The following is a 10,410-nucleotide window of genomic DNA, read 5'->3' as shown; positions in this document are numbered from 1 at the left end:
TCAAACCCTCTGGGCCCTGGGGCATTGCCCCATCACGGGTCCCGGGGGACTGGGTCTCCAGGTGCCTGGAGCACAGAGCCAGAGGCGGCTGAGCAGATCCGGCTGCCCTGGCAGGGTCACCCCAGGAGACACGTGGGAGGAGCCGCCTTCTCCCTCACTCCACCTCCCTGACGATGCTTACGGTCCCTCGCAGGCTCTCAGGGCCCGAGTCCAGGCCTCATGGGCCAGGCTGCCACCCGTGGCTTTGCAGGCTGCTTGTCGCCCACAGGGAGGTCGAGTGAGGGCCAGAACCCTGTCTTGCCCCTCGTGGGGCGGTGCCGCCTGGGTTGGGCAGGGGGTGCTTATTCAAACTGCACAAGCTGCCACGTGGCCTGGGGTGGCCCGTCCCCCCCACTCCATCGGCCTCCACCCTCGCGGACCTTGCTTCTCCCAGAGCCCTGCCCTGAGCCGGCCCTCCCTTCTGCCCGGGGCACACACACCTGGTCTCTCGCAGAGGCTGGCCCGGGGAGGGTCTTCGTTTGAGTGCCCCACAGCAAACCTTGAATCTGAGCACAAGTTCATCTGGGAGATGGGGGGTCCCCCGCGGGGGAGCGAGGGGTCAGGGGCGGGGGCGAGCCAGCGCGGGAGCCTCCTTGGGCCCCTGGGCTGAAACCCTCGGGGAGCGTGCGGGGAGTGAGAACACAGCCTCAGACTCCTCCTGCCAGCGGCGAGAGCTGGCCCGTGCGTCGCCCAGCCCTCGGGGGCTCGTCCCTGCCGTGCCAGCTGTTCTCCGACCTGGAGAGGTCAGATGCCAGCCTTGGGAGCCCCAGGGGTGCTGGGCGTTCCAGGGAACCTCGGGGGCTGGGAGTGAGGGCTCGTCCGCAGCCATTTTCTGGGACTGGCTGAGTCTCTCACGGTAGGTATGTGGTCTCTGCCCGCAGTTCCTGACAGAGCTGTTTCATCCCTTGGGATTTCCTGGGTGACAGGAGCATCTTTTGTTCGAAAAAAGGCGGCTCTGCGTGGGCTCCTAGGTGGCTTCAGGATGGGGGCTGGTCGCCAGAAAGGCCCAGCATGACTAGAAGCTTGGGCCTCTCTCTCCCACCCTCATTCTCCGGGGAGGGGAGAGGGGCTGGAAATCGAGTTGATCGGTCCTGCCTACAAGGTGAAGCCCCCGTACAAGTCCCTCAGCTGTGGGGTGTGGAGAGCTTCCTAGCTGGTGAGCACGCCCACGAGCCGGAGGTCGTGCACCCCAACTCCACGGGGACCGAAGTGCCTGCACCCAGGATCCTCCCAGGCCTCACCCTGGACACCTCTTCATCGGGCCGTTCATCTGTATCCTTTATAACGTCCTTTATAATCAGTTGGTCAACATAAGCCGTAAGTAAAGTGTTTTCCTGAGTTCCGTGAGCCGTTCTAGCAGATTATCAAACCGGAGGTGGGGGTCACGGGAACCCCATGTGTTTCTTAGTTTCCAGAACAAATGCAACAGTTGCCAGAGAAGTTACTGAATGCGCTGAGAGAGAAGTCTCAAAGGGCTTCTTGGGGGAGGGGGTGTTGGAACTAACCCAGGCGCGCTGAAAGGTGACCCATGTGAGGCCCGTGTCCCGAATGCCCCCCACGGTGGAGGAGACGAGCTGCATCCGGCCCAAGGACAGCCCTGTGCGGACTGTGTGCGTTTGGAGCTTTCTCGTAGGGTCGGCGGGAGCCCGGGAACCGTGTAGAGCAGGGATGTTACCGTCGGCGTCGGCGTGGCCGGGTCGTTCCGGCGTGGAGGGGTGCGGCCGAGGCAGAGAACCCAGGCGCAGGTGTCTGGGTGACAGCTCAGTGTCCTGCTTCTTCAGGTCCCCGTGCTGTCGGCTCCTGAGCACAACAGTCCTACAGCTGCCGTGTCTGGAACCCTCCTCCCTCCCAAGGCCAGAGGAGGCTAAGCCTGGAATAGACCGTGTCCTTTTCATTTCACTAGCTGAGCTGGCTTGGTTTTGCCTCCTGACATTGTTCCCTTTGGCCAGGACAGGCCTGCAATGACCCCGTAATCACCCAGCCATCACACTCTTGTCATCCGAAATTCACCAAGCAGAGCCCGGATCCATGGGAGGGGGTCTGAGGAACTGAACTCCAACGCAGCCACTTGTCAACTCTGCGACCTCAGACACGTCGCTTAAGACTCGATTTCTTTTCATCCGAATAAGTGGAGATAAAAATACTTATTTCACGGGCACTTTTACGCTAAGAGTTTGGTTTGATCTCCTCAACATTCCCACACGTGAGGGCAACTCCTTGTGAATACTGGTTCCCTCCTCGTACCCCTCCCGTCGCCCGTGTGCTCCCATCCACATCCCCGGCGTGTGATGGAATTCCACCATTCCCCTGGGAAGCTTAACAAGGGATATTGCTGTTTCCCATTAGACCCTTGCACAGGTTAACTTATTAGGTAACATGAAATAATATAAGGCAGGTATTTCTAACACCAATGCTCAAATGGGAACGGGATTGTCTGACAAAGGAGTGAGCTGTGTGACTCTCTGTAGTCAAGCAAAAGCGGGAACGGTGGATGGTTTCAAACGATGCAGGTGTCGGATGAGGCCTGTGAGCCCAGAAGCCACTGTCATTAGATGTCTTAAGAGCCAGCCTGGTCCCGGCAAAAGCAGAGAAGAGAGTGAGGTGAATGTGATCACCTGGCTCCTGGGGCCTCTGAGCAGTGTCTTAAGGAATTAAGACAAATAACAAGTAAAGATCAAAAGAGGGTGTCACCACGATGGAGTCGGGGCCCGGACTAAGCTCCTGTAGAAGACAACTGAAAATGATGGTAATTATATAAAAACACATTTGTGAGCGCGTCCACAAAGCTGGCAGGGGAGTGAGAAATACTCGGGCCGGTACCTGTGTGTATGCAGAATCCACAAAGGCAAGCAGTGAGCTGACGCCCAGTTTCATTCTGAGGGTTTTTGCCGAAGCAGGAGCATCAGTGTTTTGCAGCCTCACAAACAGGAAAAGGAGGAAGACGCATCCCCGGGCCCATCAGGTGGGAAGTCTCATAGAAGGCCCCTCCCCAATAACTCGGGAGGTCTACCATACCTAGAGAGTGGAAATAAAACTACTCTGTCTCAGCCCTCTGAGTCCAGCCCACGTTGGCCCTCCCTTGAATCTGCAGTCCCAAGGCTCACTCCCTGAAAGCCGCCCCCAAACTTCAAGTCACTCGTTAATTTGAAAATGACCCGAGATAGACACACCCCTACCACCACATACCAGACATCTTACAGAAGTAAATGCATCCTTTCTGGAGGAATCTACTCTTGTCCCGAGTTCCAAGGGTTTCTACAAGGAAAATGAATAATTCGGAGTTTCAAAAGAAAGAAGGTCATTAAATACACAAGGAAACAATGCATCGTGCGTGAGAGCCAGAAGAAACAAAAGCAGCAAACTTGGGCTCGAAAAGGAATCGGACATTGGCTTTATCAGACAGAGACTACAAAATAAGTATGCTTTATATGTTTTGAGAAATGAAGAGGATTAAAATGGGTAAAGCCCTAGAGCATCATGAAATAATCAAATGGAACTCCGATAATTGGAAAATAGAGCTGAAATTAAAGACTTAACAAATAGGTTGAAGCGCAGATTAAAGCCAGCTTGGGGGAGAGCTAGTGAATGAAAGATAGAGCTGAAGATGTTAAGGAAAAAAATGCAGCCCAGAAAGACCAAAAAATATGAAAGAGACTTATACACAGAGGACAGAGTGAGATACTCTCTCATACATCTAATCAAGTTCCTGGAGAAGTGGGTAAAGAGAATAGAGAAAAGGCAGGATTTGAAGGGATAATGGCTGAGAACTTCTCAGAACTGATAAAGACAAAAGTCCACATATTTTAACAAGCCTGATCAATTCCCAAGTAGCATAACATTTAAAAGACACAATAGACACGTCATAATACAATTTCAAGGACCAGATACAAAGGGATGATTTAAAAGGAGCTGGAAAGAAAAGACAGATTTACCTTCAAAGAAGTGGCAATTTGATTGACAGCTGACTTTCCCTCAGCAAAAACAAAGTCCAGAAGTCAGTGGTATAGTATCAGAGAATGTGCTGAGTGATGCAATATTTTTCAATAGATGAAATGATTATATTTTCACATAAACAAGAACAGGGGTTCCACCACCAAAACCTCATGGAAGGGAGTTCTGAAGAATGAATCTCAGGCAGAAAGAAATTGATGCCAGATAGGAAGCCAGAGATGCAAGGAAGAAGGAACAACAGATTGAGTGGTACACGTGTGGATAAATCTAAGCAAACATTTACTGTATAGTAATAATTGTTAACTTAAAACAGAATTGAGGGCTTCCCTGGTGGCGCAGTGGTTGAGAATCCGCCTGCCGATGCAGGGGACACGGGTTCGTGCCCCGGTCCGGGAAGATCCCACGTGCCGCGGAGGGGCTGGGCCCGTGAGCCATGGCCGCTGAGCCTGCGCGTCTGGAGCCTGTGCTCCGCAACGGGAGAGGCCACAACAGTGAGAGGCCCACATATCAAAAAAAAAAAAAAAAAAACAGAATTGACATATAGCAAAATAACACGTGTTGGTAAGGGGATGATTGGAATTAAAGTATTCTAAAATGCTTTAATTTCAATTTTGACATTTCAGGAAGAGGGTAAAGATATTGAGTAGTTTAAACTTAAGCTTTGGTGCTTTGTTTATGGAAGTTTCCATTTCTGGGATAAGCAGTAAGAAAATGAGAAATAACATGAACAACTTCTAAACTAGATGCTCCAAAAAAATGGAATAAGGAAAATTAATTATTCAATGAAAAAGTAGGAAAGAAAGAAAATGACCAAAGAAATAAATGGTAATGACAGAACAAACAGAAGAAAATGACAACCATGGTGGTATTATCCCCATATTACAGGTGAAAAAAATGGGGCACAGAGCAATTAAGTAACACCTAGAAGTGGTTATAAAGTAAGTTGTAGAAATAAAGCATATCCATACTTAGAGTAAATTAAACTAAATATCCCAGATAGAAGACTAGACAAAACCCACAAAATCATGTTTATGATATTTACAAGAGACACTGCAACCTAAGGATATAATAGGTTGAAATGAAATGTTGGAAAAAATGTACCAGAAAAATCCTAATTAAAAAGTAAGTCTAAAGCAAAAAATAAATGAAGAAATAAAAACAATAACATCATGATAAAAGTAATAACATCAGGAAGCCTATAATAACTCCAAATACGTATGCAACCAATAACACTGCCTTCAGTACATAAAAAACTTGGTAGAACTAAAAGGAGAAATAAACAAAACCTCTCACAGTAACTAAAAGATCGAGAAGACAAAAATTGTTAAAGACGTAACAAGATTTGTTAAATTCCATCATTAAATTTGATTTAATGGATTTATATAGAATACTCAGCAGCTTAGAAAGACATTTTTGTCAAGGGCATATGTTAAAGATTTGCTTTATGGCCCAGTAAGTAGTTGAAGGACTCTTATCCTACAGATACATTATCTGAACCCAATATACTTAACTTAGAAATCAGAAAAAGATGATTATAAAATTCTCATGTATTTGGAATCCAGTAAACACTTCTACTTAACTCAGAGTTGAGAGAGGAAGTAACCATGGAAAGTAGGAAATACTGAAATTGAACAATTAATAAAAAGTATATCAGAACTTGTGTGATACACATAAATCAGTATTTAGAAGGCTTTATAAACTTAAATGCTTATATTCAAAAGAAGAAAGTGTGAAAGTTAATGAACAAAGCACCATCTCCAGGAGCTAAAAAAGATGGTGTAAGAAATCAAAGAAAATAGAAGAATATAATAAAGATAAGATCATAAATTAATAAAATAAGAGACACACAATAACAAAAAGCCAAAGGTTGTTTCTTGAAAAGGCTAATAAAATTGAGAAACCTTTGAGTAGATTAATAAAGAAAAAAGAAAAGACACAAATAGCCACACTACAAGTAAAGAGAGGACGTCAGATACTGCAGACAATAATAGGAGACTATTATAAGAGGAAATTATGAAGAAATTCATAACAATAAACTTGAAAATGTAAATGAAATATAAATTCTCTAATAAATATAATAACAATTAAAATTTCTGGTAATAAATAGGATGAATAATCTTAAAACCATTAAAGAAATCAAATCTGTAGTTAAAAATCTTTTCAAGAAGAAAACTCCAGGCCCAGATGGTTTTTTACCAGTGAATTCTAATTCAAGGAACAAAAATTTCTAATGCTACACAAAATATTTCTGAACATAGGAAAAGAGGTGAAACACTCAGGTATATTTTTTGAGGCTGGTATAACCTTGATATCAAAATCTAACAAACACAGCATACGAAAAGAAAATTTTAGGCTAAATCCTAAAATTTTGCATCAACGTAGATGCAAAAAATTTGAATCTAAATGTTAGCAAACAGATTCAGTGATATGTGTAAAAGAATACCATCATCAAGTGTTTGTTGGCAATCTGTATATCTTCTTTGTAGAAATGTCTATTTAGGTCTTCCGCCCATTTTTGGATTGGGTTGTTTGTTTTTTTGATATTGAGCTGCATGAGCTGCTTGTATATTTTGGAGATTAATCCTTTGTCAGTTGCTTCGTTTTGAAAGGATGATCAGCATCACTAATTGTTAGAGAAATGCAAATCAAAACCACAATGAGGCTGAGTAATATTCCATTGTATACATGTGCCACATCTTCCTTATCCATTCATCAGGGAGATCAGCTCGGTGCTTTTCGACCACCTAGAGGGGTGGGATAAGGGAGGTGAGAAGGAGACGCAAGAGGGAGGGGATATGGGGATATAGGTATGCATATAGCCTATTCCCTTTGTTATACAGCAGAAACTAACACAAAACTGTAAAGCAATTATACTCCAATAAAGATGTCAAAAAAAAAAAAAAAAACCCAAAAACCACGAGGTATCACCTCACACCTGTCAGAATGGCCATCATCAAAAAATCTACAAACAATAGATGCTGGAGAGGGTGGGATGAAAAGGGAACCCTCTTGCCCTGTTGGTGGGAATGTAAATTGGTACAGCCAGCTATGGAGAACAGTATGGAGGTTCCTTAAAAAACTAAAAATAGAACTACCATATGACCCAGCAATCCCACTACTGGGCATATGTCCTGAGAAAACCGTAATTCCAAAAGAGACATGTACCACAATGTTCAATGCAGCACTATTTACGATAGCCAGGACATGGAAGCAACCTAAGTGTCCATCGACAGATGAATGGATAAAGAAGATGTGGCACATATATACAATGGAATATTAGCCATAAAAAGGAACGAAATTGAGTTATTTGTAGTGAGGTGGATGGACCTAGAGTCTGTCATACAGAGTGAAGTAAGTCAGAAAGAGAAAAACAAATACTGTATGCTAACACACATGTATGGGATCTTAAAAAAAAAAATGGTTGTGATGAAACTAGGGACAGGACAGGAATAAAGACGCAGACATAGAGAATGGACTTGAGGACAGGGGGAGGGGAAAGGGGAAGCTGGGACAAAGTAAAAGAGTAGCATCAACCTATATACACTACCAAATGTAAAATAGATAGCTAGTGGGAAGCAGCTGCATAGCACAGGGAGATCAGCTCGGTGCTTTGTGTCCACCTAGAGGGGTGGGATAGGGAGGGTGGGAGGGAGACACAAGAGGGAGGGGATACGGGGATATATGTATACATATAACTGATTCACTTCGTTACACAGCAGAAACTAACACGACATTGTAAAGCAATTATACTCCAATAAAGATGTTAAAAAAATAAAATAAAAATTATTTTTCACAGCAAAAAAAATAAAAAAAATACTATGATCAAGCTGTATTTATTCAGAGAATACAAGCTTGGTTTTACATTGGAAAAGATAGTAATGAATCCACCACTCTAACAAATTAAAGAAGAAAAATCATATCATTTTTATAGATGTGGGAAAAGTCTTTAAGAGTCAACATCCTCTTATGACTTCCAAAAAAACTCCAAAACCCCGCAAAAACCTCTTAGTAATCTAGGTCTAGAAGAGTTTCTTTAACCTAATAAAAGGATATCTATTAAAAGTATACATACAGAAAACATTCTTTTTTTTTTAGGGTGCTTGTTTTATTTTTTTAACATCTTTATTGGAGTATAATTGCTTTACAATGGTGTGTTAGTTTCTGTTTTATAACAAAGTGAATCAGTTATACACTGATGGGAATATACATATATTCCCTTATCTCTTCCCTCTTGGCGTCTCCCTGCCTCCCACCCTCCTTATCCCACCCGTCTAGGCGGTCACAAACCACCGAGCTGATCTCCCTGTGCTATGCGGCTGCTTCCCACTAGCTATCTGTTTTACGTTTGGTAGTGTATATATGTCCATGCCACTCTCTCACTTTGTCCCAGCTTACCCTTCCCCCTCCCTGTGTCCTCAAGTCCATTCTCTAGTAGGTCTGTGTCTTTATTCCCGTCCTGCCCCTAGGTTCTTCATGACCTTTTTTTAAAAAAAAATTCCATATATATGTGTTAGCCTACAGTATTTGTTTTTCTCTTTCTGACTTACTTCACTCTGTATGACAGACTCTAGGTCCATCCACCTCACTACAAATAACTCAATTTCGTTCCTTTTTATGGCTAATATTCCATTGTATATATGTGCCACATCTACTTTATCCATTCATCTGTTGATGGACACTTATGTTGCTTCCATGTCCTGGCTATTGTAAATAGAGCTGCAGTGAACATTGTGGTGCAGAAAACATTATTCTTAATGTTGAAATGTAAGCACTCTCTTTAAGATCAGGAACAAAACAAGGATGCTCATTATCTCCACTTTTATTCAACATTGTATAATTGGTCCATGCCGGCACAGAAACTTAGATACAAGAGCAAATAAAAGGCATAAGGGCTGGAAAGGAAGAAACAAAACTGTCATTATTTGCACATTATATCATCAATTACACTAAAAAATCCTAAAGAATCTTCAGGTTTATCAGAATTAGTAAGTGCTTAAGCAATGTTGTTGGATACAAAATCAATATAGAAAATCCAAAGCACTTTGGTACCACAAAAAAAAAACCAGCTAGAAAATAAAATCATAAACATTACCATTTATAGAACTACAAAAGAATATAAAGAATCTGTGGCAGGCAGAATAATGACATTCCAAAGATGTCCACATCCTAATTCCCAGAACTTGTGAAAATGATGGGTTCATGGCAAAGAGTAATTATGGGTACAGATAAAATTGAAGTTGCTAATCGCCTGACTTTAAAATAGGGAGATTATCCTGGATTATCCATGTGCGTCCAGTATATTCACAAGGTTTCTTAGAAGGGAGAGAGAGAAACAAAAGAGAACCAGAGCGATGGCAGCATGAGAAGAATTGAGCCCGATGTTGCTGGCTTTGAAGATGGAGGAAGGGGCCGTGAGCCAAGAGGTGCCTCAACCTCTAGGAGCTGGAAAAGGCAAGGAAACAGATTCTCCCCCAGAGCCTCCACAAGAACAAAGCCCTGCCCACATCTTGACTTTTACTCAGCAAGACTCATTTTGGACTCTGACTTCAAGAACTGTAAGATAATCAATCTGTGTTGTTTAAGCCATCAAGTTTATAGTAACTTGTTACAGAAACAATAGGAAACAAACACAGAATCCAGGAATAAATCTTTAATGTGTAAGACCATTATGGAGGAAGTTATAAAAATTTATTGGAAGACATTAAAGGAGATCTAAGTAAATGGTTGGAAGACTCTTTCATAAAGATGTAACTTCTCACTAAATTGATCTATAGGTTCACTGCAACACCAGTAAAAATCTTAATTTTTTTGTGGGGTGGTGAAGCTTGGCAAGGTGATTCTGAAATTCATATATAAATGCAAAGGCCCAATAATAGCCAAGATACTCTTGAAGAATGAGTCAAAATGTATTCTAATGCGAAACAAGTACACACTGTGGATTAGAAGAATGGGTCAATGGGAAGCTCAGAAACAGACCTATGCATATAGGGACATATGATGTGTGAAATATTGCTGTCACATGCCAGTGGGAGGATGATTGACTTTTCCTGAAATACGCCCAGAAAGTAAGTGAGTAGCCATATAGGGAAAGAGAGACACTGGGCCCTGCTACACACCATACATAAAAATTATTCTGGGTTAAGACCTAAATGTGAAAGGCAAAGTATAAAACATTTAGAAGACATTAAAGATATCTTACGATCTTGGGGTAGGGATAGATATCTTAAATAAGACACACAAAGCACAAGCCATAAGAATGATAAATTTCACTGTGTTAAAACTAAGAACTTCCATTCATCAAAAGACCATAAAGAAGAAAGACAAGTCACAAACTGGGAGAAATGTGAGGAGGGTCTTACACCGTAATGAGATTATTCAACCTGGAAATGGCCTCGCCTGACTGCCAACGAGGCATGTCTC

The sequence above is a fragment of the Kogia breviceps genome, chromosome 17, assembly GCF_026419965.1.
Source record: "Kogia breviceps isolate mKogBre1 chromosome 17, mKogBre1 haplotype 1, whole genome shotgun sequence".
Classification (NCBI taxonomy): domain Eukaryota; kingdom Metazoa; phylum Chordata; class Mammalia; order Artiodactyla; family Physeteridae; genus Kogia; species Kogia breviceps.
Note: the sequence above shows the minus strand (reverse complement) of the source record.